Below are 13131 nucleotides of genomic sequence, written 5' to 3'. Positions count from 1 at the left end.
TATGAATAGGTAGAACTACTCATAAGGAGAAAAATTAAGGAGGTTAAAGTAGCAACCCGCTGGAATAGAGAGAGGAAGCCAGGGAGCTGGTGGAATAAGAAAATCAGGGAAGTCATTGAACAACGACGTTCAGCTTCAAGGGAATGCCGAGAGGCAAAGAATGCACAGGTATGTCAGGAAGAAATAGATCAAAAATGGAAATTATATCGACAAACGAAACTTGATGTACAGGCACTCTACAAAGAAAAATAAATCAGCCCACCGATCGCTCGATCGCTGACATACACGATGCTACTGCAGGCGTGCCAAGAAAATTCTGAAACCATATAAGCTGGCTAGGTAAGAAGAATCACAGAAAGCAGGTCCAGATTCAAGATAACGAGGAAAATTGTTTAAAGGGAGACAACTCAGTGAAAAACATTACATCAGTTCTAGCCGAGTCATTTAAGAGCAACGATAGGCCGAGTAATCTCGAAAAAAAAACAGAAAATAACACAGGATAGCAGAATGCAAAGCAGTTTGGAACTGACTAATATAAATTGGAAAAAGGCAGAAAAAAATATTCCTAAAAACATACCTGCAGGACTAAATAGAATTACGACCAAGCTGAATAATGAACTTGGTCCAAGTAGTAAGAAACGTTGTTAACAGATTTGGAAATAGTCATAACGAATAAGCAAATTCTGGACAGCTAGCGGAAGAATAAAATGAATTTGATTTATAAAGGGAAAGGAGAAAAGATGCATATAATTCCTACAGGCCGATTACCATAATATCTGTTATATACAGGTTGGCCATGCAGGTGGTGAATTTAAGATGCAAGCATGGGTAGAAAGCAACAAGGTACTCGGAGAACTTCAGAACAGCTTTAAAAATGGTAGGCGCTTAGATGATAGCGTGTTCGTGCTTACCTAATGCATCAAAATATCTACAGTGGAAATAGACCTCTGTATTTGGGCTTCCTAGACATAAACGGGGCGTACGACTACGTAAACAGGGACCTCCTGTGGAACATATTTAAAGAAGTTGTCGGTCATGAGATACCAGAGTTCCTACAGGAAATATACCGGGATAACAAAGTAGAAATTTCATGGGAAGGGATAACAAGTACGGAGGATGTCAAGGTATGCAAAGGATTAAGACAAGGCAGTCCTCTATCACCGCTGCTGTTTATGCTTTATATGAGAAATATGGAACGGAGAATACAAGTAAGTAACCTAGGTTTTAACCTGTCACATAGATTAGGTGGAACGGCGGTAGAGCAGCGCCTCCCCGCCTCCCCGGTTTAATGTATGCAGACGATATTGTGCTGTTAGCAGAATGCCAGGAAGAATTGCAAACCCTTGTTAAGTATTGCGGAGACGAAGTATTGCGGCTCTATGCTTCAGTTTTAGCGCAGTTATGATTGTCAACGGCTCAACAAATCAGGTTCCTAAAATACAAGGCCATAAAATACCCACAGCGGCAGAATATAAATATCTCGGGGTATGGGTGAACGAAGGATTGGCATACATTGAAAAGCATGAGCAATCACTTAAGGCAAAATGGCGAAGAAATACCGGGATAATGAAGCATAGGGCATTGTGGGGATACAAGTACGAGGTTTTCAGGGGTACTTGATAAGGAATTATGGTGCCAGGGCTTACTTTCAGAAATGCGATTTTGTGCATAAATCAGAGGTACTGTCGACATTAGAAATAAATCAGAATGCCATCGGACGATTAGCACTGGGTGCCCACGGCAGAACCACAAATGAGGCGGTACAGAAAGATAGGGGCTTGGCAACTTTCGAAGTACCGGAAGCTCAGAGTAACATATTTTGTCATATATGCCCTGCATCGCTGGAAGTTGAAGATGACAACGATCAGCAACAGTGACACGGAAGACAAAGTGGTAGCAACGATTGATGCTAGAATAAGGTCGACGCTGCTGTGTTTGTGTGTTCTGTGTGCGGTGCCAGCCTGGACTAACCTTCGTGGACTAGCCTTGCCACGTATCATCTTGGAGGAGGTGAATCAAGATCCCCGTACGCGCCGATTAGCCCATTTACGCTGCCAATAGCTGGATTTACGAAGCGGCCGCCACCTACCTGAGATTACAACCACGTCTCAAACAGCCACGATGACCTCCGAAACAGCCCCTACCACCGCGGGAACATCGGCTCAGCCAGTTGTTCTAACGGAAATACGCCACCCTCCCATCTTCAATGGCGACGACAATCCAGACGTTGACGATTGGCTTGATGAGTATGAGCGCTGCAGCCACAACAACCACTGGGACGCCACCATCATGCTCGCTAACATCATATTTTATTTGGCGGGAACGGCTCGAACATGGTTTCAAAACCACGAACTAGAGCTCGTTACCTGGGATACCTGCAAGCGCAAGCTTAAGGACTTGTTCGGGAAACCAATTGGACGCGCTCTGGTTGCAAAAACGGAAATTTCTTCTCGTGTTCAATCCCCCACGGAGTCCTACCTCGCCTACGTTCAGGATGTACCGTCTGTTGCAGAAGTTTGCAGCCCAACGCGCCGGGCGGAGGAGCAGTATCGCTCTCGAGAGGCGAAATTGCGCCCGTCGGCGCTGCCTGGTGACGCAGCTATAAAGAGTGAGGAGACTTGTTCTCTTCCCCTCATCGCGTGGCTGAGAGCAAAGATGTGCGATATCAACCGCGGGATGAGGGGAAGAGAACAAGCCTCCTCACTCTTTATAGCAGCGTCACCAGGTCGCGCAGGCGGCCGCAGCGCCGCCTCTCGGGAGCGATACTGCTCCTCCGCCCGGCGCCTTGGGCTGCAAACTTCTGCAACAGACGGTACTTGCGTTGTGTCGCAAGATTAACACCTCCATGCCGGAAAGTGACAAGGTAGGGCATATCCTCAAGGATATCGCGGATGATGCATTCCACATCCTATTCTGCGTGGATTGCTCTACCGTCGACTCGGTGCTCCAAGTCTGCCGAACATTCGAGCAGGCTAAACAAAGACGTCTCGTACATCGCTATGAGCGTCTTCCGAACACGGCGTCTACCTCATCCTGCGATGACCTGGCCCCTTTGCACTAACCCTCCCATCCCATGACAGTGACTCGGATCGTCCGCAGAGAACTTGAGGCCCTAACTCCTGCACCACTTTCGTCTCCGCTGCCCGACACCGTTGCCATGATACAGGCCGTTGTCCGCCAGAAAATTGCAAACGTCGGCCACTCCTCTAGCTCCGTGCCGCCCCGCCACCATCGCACCCTGTTCCTTTAGTGGCTGCTACATCCACCAGCACAGCCTCCCCACGTCGCTACCTTGGTCACAACTCTGCAGAGTGGCGAACCTCAGACGGCAGGCCAATCTGCTTCATTTGCTGTGGAGCCGGCCACACTTCGCGGTATTGTCGTAGCCGTACTTCCCCCACCCCTCGCTTTTATTACAACGCTGACCGTCGGTATTACTATGGACCTCGACGCTTTGTCGCCCCACCAGAGGAGCCCCGCTCCGCCTATGATCGACCCGCACACTCTCCTCCTCAACCAGATGAACCTCGCACCGAAACCGTCACAAATGGTCGTCGCTACAGCCGATCTCCATCTCCCCGGGCTCATCGATCCCGTTCACCGCTACCTCGTCGCGGCTCCTCTCAATTATACGCCGGCACCTACTCGGGAATCTAGCTAATGCAGCGCCGGGAAGTGACGTTGCATTAACGACCCGGACTGTCAACTCGGAACTGACCCTCGCACCCAGACGTAATCTCATTGACATTCTTGTATACGGAGTCTCAGTTTGTGCCCTTATTGACACTGGCGCCCACATTTCCGTCCTCAGTTCCTCACTCCGTCATCGCCTCAACAAATTCCTCACACCCGCTCCCTCTTCTACCGTTCGTGTTGCTGTTGGCAACACAGCTACTGTGATTGGTATGTGTACTGCGAGAATCACCATTGCCGACCGCCATATTCCTGTGCTATTTACAGTCCTCACCAGTTGCCCTCACAACGTTATATTAGGACTCGACTTTTTAACTGCACATTCTGCGCTCACTGACTGTTCTTCTGGACTGCTTCATCTTGACCTCCTACTGTGTCCTGACAAACAGGCCTCTGATGCTTCAACGCTACGTCTCCGCTCCTCTACATTTACTCGTCTGCCACGAGAAGTTGCAGTGTATGTGCTCATGTCGCCTTTCCCCTCCGTTCCTGATGGCGACTACACTGTTTGCCCCATAACCGACGTGACACTGCAGCGTAGAATCGCTCTCCCTCATACCATCGTGTACGTAGAGAATAACAACGCTTATATTCCAGTCTTGAACTTCGGCCTTTTTGTGCACGTTCTTCCTGAGGGCATTACTCTCGCCGAACTGACCCTACTGTCTGACGTCACTGTGGCCGCTCTTTTACCTGACCCTGCTGCTAAAGTATCGACACGACCTGCACCGTCCCCACCTCCAGAGGCCCGCATATCAGGCATGGTCGCACCTAACTTGCGGCATGACCGTGCTACAGCACTTACGAGCCTTCTGACTTCATACAGCGATATTTTCGATTTTGGTGACCGCCCCTTAGGACAAACGTCCCTCGTTACACATCGCATCGATACCGGTGATGCCAGCCCAATTCACAGAAGACCTTATCGAGTCGCCATTTCTGAATGTCACGTCATACAAGATGAAGTGGACAAGATGTTAGCAACAAACATTATAGAGCCTTCGAGCAGTACCTGGGCGTCGCCTGTCGTGCTTGTTAAAAAGAAAAACAACACCTGGAGGTTCTGCGTTGATTACCGACACCTGAACAAAATTACAAAGAAGGACGTTTACCCGCTCCCCAGGATAGATGATGCCCTCGACTGCTTGCACGGTGCCAGCTATTTCTCTTCCATTGATCTTCGTTCCGGTTATTGGCAGATCGCAGTCGACGAACGAGACTGAGAGAAGACCGCCTTCGACACTCCTGATGGCCTGTAGCAATTCAAGGTGATGCCTTTCGGCTTGTGTAATGCGCCCGCAACCTTCGAGCGCATGATGGACTCTCTCCTGCGCGGCTTGAAATGGACGACGTGCTTGTGCTATCTCGATGACGTCATTGTATTTTGCTCTACATTCGAGAGCCATCTCCATCGCCTTGATGCCATTCTTGGCGTCTTTCGAAGAGCAGGCCTTCAGCTGAACTCTAAGAAATGTAGCTTCGGGCGACGTGAACTCAAGGTGCTCGGTCACGTATTCAACGCCCGTGGCGTTCAGCCCGATCCAGACAAAATACGTGCTGTAAGTGCATTTCCTACACCCCGTTGTACCAGTGACGTACGTAGTTTTCTTGGGTTTTGCTCCTATTTTCGGCGGTTTGTACCCAACTTCGCGGAGACGGCTCAAGCACTCACCAATCTGTTGAAGAACGACACTCCATTTTCTGGGACCAAGAACAATCCCAAGCCTTTTCTGCGCTCATTGCAGCCCTCACCAACCAGCCCGTCCTGGCACACTTCAATCCCTCGGCATCAACGGAGGTACGCAGCGACGCCAGTGGTGACAGTATTGGCGCCATACTCGCCCAACAGCAGATGGGTCGCACTCGCGTCATTGCTTATGCCAGTCGCCTCCTTTCTGCAGCTGAACGGAATTACTCGATTACAGAACGTGAGTGCTTAGCCCCCGTGTGGGCCATTACAAAGTTTCGCCCTTACTTGTTTGGCCGCCCGTTATCCGTCATCACAGACCACCATGCCTTACGCTGGCTTTCTACGCTGAAGGACCCTACTGGTCGCCTGGGCCGTTGGGCCCTCCGCCTTCAGGAATACACTTTTTCTGTCATCCACAAGTCTGGCCGGCTGCACGCTGACGCCGACTGCCTGTCCCTCAACCCGGTAGATCCGCCACCTGTGAGCGAGTGTGACGATGACATATATGTGTTGGCCATCTCTGACCTTTCAAACATTCGCCATGATCTGCGCTTAGATCCGAAGCTTAGCAGCATTATCAATCGCCTCAGCACTGACAAGTTTGACGCTACCCTAGCTCTGTTTGTGCTCCACAACGGCACCTTAAACCGACGGAATATGCGACCAGATGGCACCGAGCTTCTGCACGTAGCCCCCGAACACCTGAATACCACTGTTCTTCAACAGCTGCACGACGCACCTACAGCGGGTCATCTTGGCGTATCTCGTACGTACGTCAGCGTCCGCCGCCGCTTCTTTTGTCCAGGCCTCTATCGCTCTGTTCGTCGTTACGTCGCTTCTTGTGACCGGTGTCAGCCACGGAAGAAGCCCTCGGTTATGCCAGCTGGATCCCTGCAGCCGATCGACATCCCAGTAGACCCGTTTTCCCGAGTGTGTCTTGTTCTTCTCCGGCCTTTTCCACTTTCTGCGTCGGGTAATAAATGGATTGCGGTCGCCACGGATTATACTACGCGCTACGCCGTCACCCTAGCGATACCCACCAGCTGTGTAACTGACGTGGCTGCGTTTCTTCTGCACGACGTCATCCTGCTCCATGGTGCTCCACGCCAGCTGCTCACTGACCGTGGCCGTTGCTTCTTGCTCGAGTAGTCGACCAAATTCTTCGGTATTGCTCCATAAAGCACCTTTTTACCACCGCTTACCATCCACAAACGAACGGCCTCACCGAACGTCTCAACCGCACGCTCACGGACATGCTGTCAGTGTATGTCTCGGATGATCACCGTGACTGGGATACTACTTTGCCGTTTGTAACGTTTGCGTACAATTCCTCTCGTCACGACACAATGGGCTACTCACCCTTTTATCTTCTATACGGCCGTGACCCTCCCCTTTCATTTGACAGCGTACTGCCTCCCACCGCTAACGCCAGTACGTACGTTCGTGACGCCATCTCTCGAGCTGACGCCGCCCGTGTTATTGCTCGTCGCCGATTAGCTTCCTCAAAAAGTTCTCAAAAACGGCGCCATGATTCTCGCCACCGGGATGTCTTCTACTCTCCGGGCTCTCTCGTCTTGCTCTGGATTCCCGCTCGTAAAGTAGGGCTGTGTGAGAAGCTCTTGCCACGATACGCAGGACCCTACCGTGTTTTACGGCCAGTCACTCCTGTGACATACGAGATCGCCCCTGCACATCCGCCGCAACAGTCCTCTATGCCATGCACCGAGATTGTTCATGTCGCCCGGATGAAGCCGTATTACCCCTGTCCTAGTGCGCACCAGGACTGTGCTTTTTGTGGGGGGGGGGGGGGGTAATGTAACATATATGCCCTGCATCGCTGGAAGCTGAAGATGACAACGATCAGCAACAGTGACACAGAGGAAGACAAAGTGGTAGCAACGATTGATGCTAGAATATGATCGACGCTGCTGTGTTTCTGTGTTCTGTGTGCGGTGGCAGCCTGGACTAACCTTCGTGGACTAGCCTTGCCACGTATCAATATTATAGGAGGAACGCCTGAGGAAATTGGACAGTAGCAGAAGGGTAGCTAAAGTATTTAAATACTTATACATAAAACGCGTTGACTCACAATGGAGGAAAATAACTAAGAAACTCACTAGTGAGTATGCTGGTCTCAAGGACGTAGACATAAAGATTGTTAAGCAACAGGTGGTAAAGACAGAAGGTAAAAATTGATGGAAGAGAAACAAAGTGTGGAACTATACCGAAAGTGGAAAAGGCAGATGAGGAAGGAAGCTTTCTTTGATAACTCATTAGGCAGTGCCCTTCTTTTTGAAGCTAGATCAGGGTGTCTTAGAACACGCAGCTACAAATAGAAATTTAATAAGGAAGATGACGCATGTGCAGTATGTGGTAAATCTACAGAAACAATTACGCAATTATACTCGAATGTAATGGTATCCATCCGGAAGTCGATGCAGGCGCAGTCACAATCCTGAAACTCTGGAGTTTAGAGATACCAGTGGCCGGGTGAATGAATCTGTGGTGGAAGCTAGCAAAACACGATTGGAAGATTGGTGGCTTAAAAGCAGAAAAGTGACATACTGTTAGTAATGTAGCAAGAAAAATTATATAAATAGAATGATGGTATAGTTAACCAATCTAAAATATAATTAAGATATAGAGGGAAATGAGCATTATAGCTACTGCTATCACCCCGTTTCAAATGGGACGCTCCTACATTCCATCCATCCATCGGCACCTGGCGCGGTGTGCGCGGAACCTCAAACAAGCACGTGCGCTTGAAATAATCGCTAGTATATTATGCCAGACATGCCTGTGTACCAGTAAAAGCGTCAGGTGAACCTTTGGGAAGAAAGCTTAGGCAGATCGTATTAAATATTGAGCTTAGTAGCGCTGTCCACACCTGAATGTTCTGCAAGGCTTGTGAAAGTCCAGTATTGCTACAGAAGGTTCGCTAATGCTCGGCTTCGGTCAAAACGTAAACCAATCTGGCTATTGCCAAGTGCAAATTTCTTAAAAAGCGGTTTCCCATTGCAAGCGATTAGGATACCAAGATTTTGTCTAGCCGCGCATGTGAAATACCACAGCTCTCGCTGCCGGAAGGCGACTCCTGCTTTGCACACGGTTTTGTCTCGCAAAGTATTGGTCTTGTAGGCGTCTTGCTTGCTAATTCTATATTTGTGCGAAAATCACGGCTGCGCACTAACTCTATGTATCAGCGTCTTTACAAAATTTTCCGTGCCTCCGATCCTGCGACGCACGGCGGGTCTAACCTTTGCAGATCGTACTTTAGAAATTTCACACAAGCCAGTAAGATACACAAAAAAAGGATGTTTATTCTATCACACGCATGAACACGTCAACAAGGTAATAGCGCGTGCGAAAGCAGTTTTGCTTCATCTCAAAAGTGCTCTGAATCCTAGACAAGCTTCGCAAGCTTCCTAACATGTTGCATGTTTGTTTTTGCGTGAATCTTTCTTTGCTTGCATACATGTGCCATTCTCATAGCAATGTAATAGTACAACAAATTTGCCATAATATCTTCTTTGCGTTGCTTGTATGGGAACAAGAAAGCATGGTTTTCCAGCACCTCTACAGTAAGTTCATGTTCATTTCATTGTGAAGCATGTTGCTGAAACTCTCTTTCAGCCACGTGCAGTAAAGAAAAAATGCTACGTTTTGGGTGCAGGAACCCACCTCTCGTTTTACATTGCATAAGAGTACTTGAGGCTGAGCATGCACATAAGTTTCTTCTATAAGACTCTGTCGACATACTGAGCATGTTGAAAACTTGATTATTTAGCTGCACATAAAACCAGCCAGGTAACAGACAATGCAGTCAACAGCATCTGACTCTGTGGATATATTGCCGCAACCATCGATATTGCTGTGGAGATATTGCTGCGTACCATCCCCAGACCAATGGCATTACGGAGCGCCTAAATAAAACGATCGCAGACATCATCGCCATGTACGTCGACGCTGAACACAAGACCTGGGACGCCATCTTGCCGTACGTGGTCTTCGCGTATAACACGGCAGTCCAGGAGACGAGCAGAGCCACCCCGTTTAAGCTTGTGTACGGCAGGGAGCCCACGACGACGCTCGACGCAATGCTGCCGCACGTAACCAACGAGGACAACCTTGAGGTCGTCGCCTACCTGCAGCGTGCAGAGGAAGCCCGGCGACTCGCACGGCTGCGTATTAAAGACCAACAGCGCACCGACAGCCGACGATACAACTTACGACGACGCCACGCAGAGTACAATCCAGGAGACCAAGTGTGGGTTTGGACACCAGCTCGCCGTCGCGGATTAAGTGAAAAGTTGTTGCGTCGATACTTTGGGCCGTACAAAATCACTGGCCGCGTAGGACCACTGGACTATGAAGTCATTCCCGACGGAACGTCAGCATCACAACGGCGATGCGCACGCCCAGAAATTGTATATGTTGCACGACTGAAGCCATATTACGCGCGTTAAAGAATCTGTGGCGTTTAAACTTTGCAGTGTTGATGTTTAAGTTGCTTTGTTTTGGAACATCGAGGCGATGTTTTTTTAGGGGGGAGTAATGCCGCAAAACCTTCAAAACAGTATTTGTTGTTTTTTAACAGCCGCCGGCATACAGGCTTATCACTCTGATTCTGGACGGCGTATCAGTTCCGCAATCTTTGTTTGTTAATGCTCTATGTCGTGAGTCACACCTTTATCAGTTTTGTTGTAGCGCAAGATGCACCGAGATCTGTCTCGAAGATTCCGGCCACTCGGGTGTCTTTCCACAATGTTCCAGCCCGTGCTGGTAGCTGTTTGCGACGTTATCTAGATTGTTCTGTGCAGCCTTTAAATTGAGCGCTGCCGAGAGTGACGGGCATTCTTTCTTCGACGATCGACGAGCACGTTTGTTTCTTTCGCCGCCGCCGAGTTGCTTAGTTCTTTTGCGGGCGCAAGTCAGCCCAAATAAAGAGTTTCTTTAGAGCAATCATCGACCCTTCATTTGTGTCGTCGACCACGTCACCACTACGTGACAATATCGTTGAAAGCCTCATCGTACTCAACCTCAGCGGCCACTAAACCATCCAGTTTGCATTTCAACTACTGAAGGCGGCTCTCTTGTTTTTCATCCTCCTGAAATGCAGTCCTTAGTTCTGCCAATGTAAGCACACGTGCTTCTCCAGTTTTCTCAACCTCACAGTTTCCATAACTTGGTGGTTTAAGCAGACTGTACACTGAAAGCATATTGCACAGCTGAAGAAAAATGGGCAAGGAGGGATGGTAATTCTGACATCCCGCTTGCCGAATGGTCCCAAAACACCGCTCCTCTACATCTTGAATACATTTACCAGTTAGGACGTACTTAAAGGAGTAAGGACGGCATTTTTTGAATCGTCAGAAGGAATACGATTGCTTTCCTGGTTATACAGAGATGCTCCCCAAGCAATCCCGACCTCGCACGTTTCCGCGAAGATATTTTAATTGGATTTTAAAAACAAGCCAGGCAAGTACTTCGTTTTTCAAAACCCATTGGCATCGACACCTCTGTGACGAATGCGTGTACATAGGTAAACAACATGACGTCATCAAAGAACTGTGACGTGGAGTCGGCAAAGCGAAGAGCAGTGACAACACATGGCCGGACTCGAACAGCGCCGCCGCCGCTTCCGGCCGTGCCCTGAGAAAGAACTATGCTTCTGCTCGCTTTACTCGATGGCTTCTTCGTTGGTGCATGTTACAATTACCCACCGGTGTACGTATGGAGACTGCCTGCGAAGCTCAGGCCCCAACAGCATGCCTGCACAAGTGCAGGGCTTGCGGCAACGGTGCCTCTCGATGGCGCGCCGGGAACATACTGCGCCGCTTCCCGCCTACCCTAGACGTCGTTAGCCCTAGCTGGTTTCACATCGAAGCGCCAGCGAAAGGCGCTTCGGAACGGGGTGACGCTGTAATAAACGTCGGCGTTTACCGCCGCTTTACTGGAAAGCCCATCTCGAAAAATATTTTCTTGCTTTGCGCGACACCTTCAGCAGCGGAGCTAGCAGACATCAGGTGCGTCGCACCGGGCAGCAGCTGTAGAAAAAAAAGTTCGCTTGTATGACTGTAATTATTTCTAGCAGGACCTCCGTATTGGCCGAATAATCCTCGCAATTTATTCGTGACTGATAGTCCTTTGTAGAAATAGGTATGTAAGCGAATGAACAGCAATCCGCGATAGCTAGATTACCGATAGTGGATGCTATGAGGCAGCTATGACTTGGGAGCCGATCGCGGCGGCCACGGCTTTACGCACCCAGATTGCCTTGACTGCGCCAGATGGCGCCACATGCTTGGACGGCGGCACGCAGGCCTGCCGCGTCGGGACCAGTCGCGTGAACAGGCGTGAGTATGGGAGCTGTCGGGAGAGCTTACGGGTTATGGTGGCTGATCGCGTCGTTACTAAAACATTTTTTTAGAACAGCTTGGCTTACAGCGTTGGCCAACCGGACTGATAAAGCAGCATCTTCAGTGTTCCTCTGTTCAACATTCCTACCAGTTGACATTTCCTCCGCGTCAATCCGCCAAGCTTTCGTGCTGCTGCTGATTCCTGCTTCGTCGCTTGACTCGCAGGCGAGCGGGTCGGGATTAACGCGCCCGCTATGTTATTAACATCCACGCTATTGGGCGAAACAACGTCGCAGTACTAATTATGCTACACTAAAGCGCTGCTCAATGACACTTTCTTGCATGTGCGACAGCAAGCAGACGAAAAACGCGACCCAAATGCGTCATCAGATTTTGTGTTTACGCGATCACCAACCATGCCAGTAGGGGGCGCTCGTGTGGCGTTGTCGTATCTTTGGCGTCATCGCGCGCTCGTGTCCGGAGCGATCGAAACCGAAACTGGCCCTGATAAATGCACTGAAAATAAATTAATTGGTCTGTGGTGGGGCTTTTTGGGACGCTGTCCCTCTGTTTTGGACGACTGTGGATTGATTAAAGCAAAAATACCGGAACAAAAAATGTGTTTATACTCCTTTAAATCCACAGTGCTTGAGCAGATACCTTGTCAGCTCCAAAGCTGACACAACTGTCACACGCAGGCCTGTTGCCGTTGGTTCTGTGAAAAAATTAGCACGGGATATCCTTCCGGCTACCACTTCCCCCTCCCATTTATTCAACCAGTGCAAGAAAGAATCGAGAGCTCTCTAGTCCTTGCTTTCCACGGTGATGCCTTCTTTAGGGGGATTCCGGTTCAGCGGATTGAACAAATCATTAAATTTCAATGTGAATTCTACTATTCCTTTAACGTTCTCTAGACCCACTGTTTTCCTTTGGGAGTAAAACTCCAATCCACTGCCCGCACTTCGACTGAACACCTGGGTAGCTAGCTTTACGCGCATTTTCTCAGTGTTTGAAGGATTAGGATGGGCGTATGTTAGCTTATAAGAAACATGCAAGTTCCCAGGCTGCTTTGTATCCTCAACGAAGAGCTTATCGTAGTGTTCCCATTGAGCACGGCCATTATAGAAATTCTGAGCTTTCTGAGGACCCAATCGATTCCGCGCGCACTTCATAAGATCCTGAGCGTCTGAAAAAGCAAAAATGCTATGGTTGTCGCAGCAGGATGTGTGAAGGAGCTCTCGGTACAGTTTAGGCTGCCACTTAAGTCAAATTCTTTTCACATATAGCGGTTGGTGGCTGTTCTGTCACACACCACTGCATCGACTAAAGCGCCAGCCTCCTCAAGCATAAAAACTGCCTTTAAAACAAGCTGTGCTAGCGTTGCTTCTT

This window comes from Amblyomma maculatum, chromosome 1 (genome assembly GCF_055883805.1).
Source record: "Amblyomma maculatum isolate TAMU_Amacu chromosome 1, ASM5588380v1, whole genome shotgun sequence".
Taxonomy (NCBI): Eukaryota; Metazoa; Arthropoda; class Arachnida; order Ixodida; family Ixodidae; genus Amblyomma; species Amblyomma maculatum.
This window is presented reverse-complemented; position numbering follows the sequence as displayed.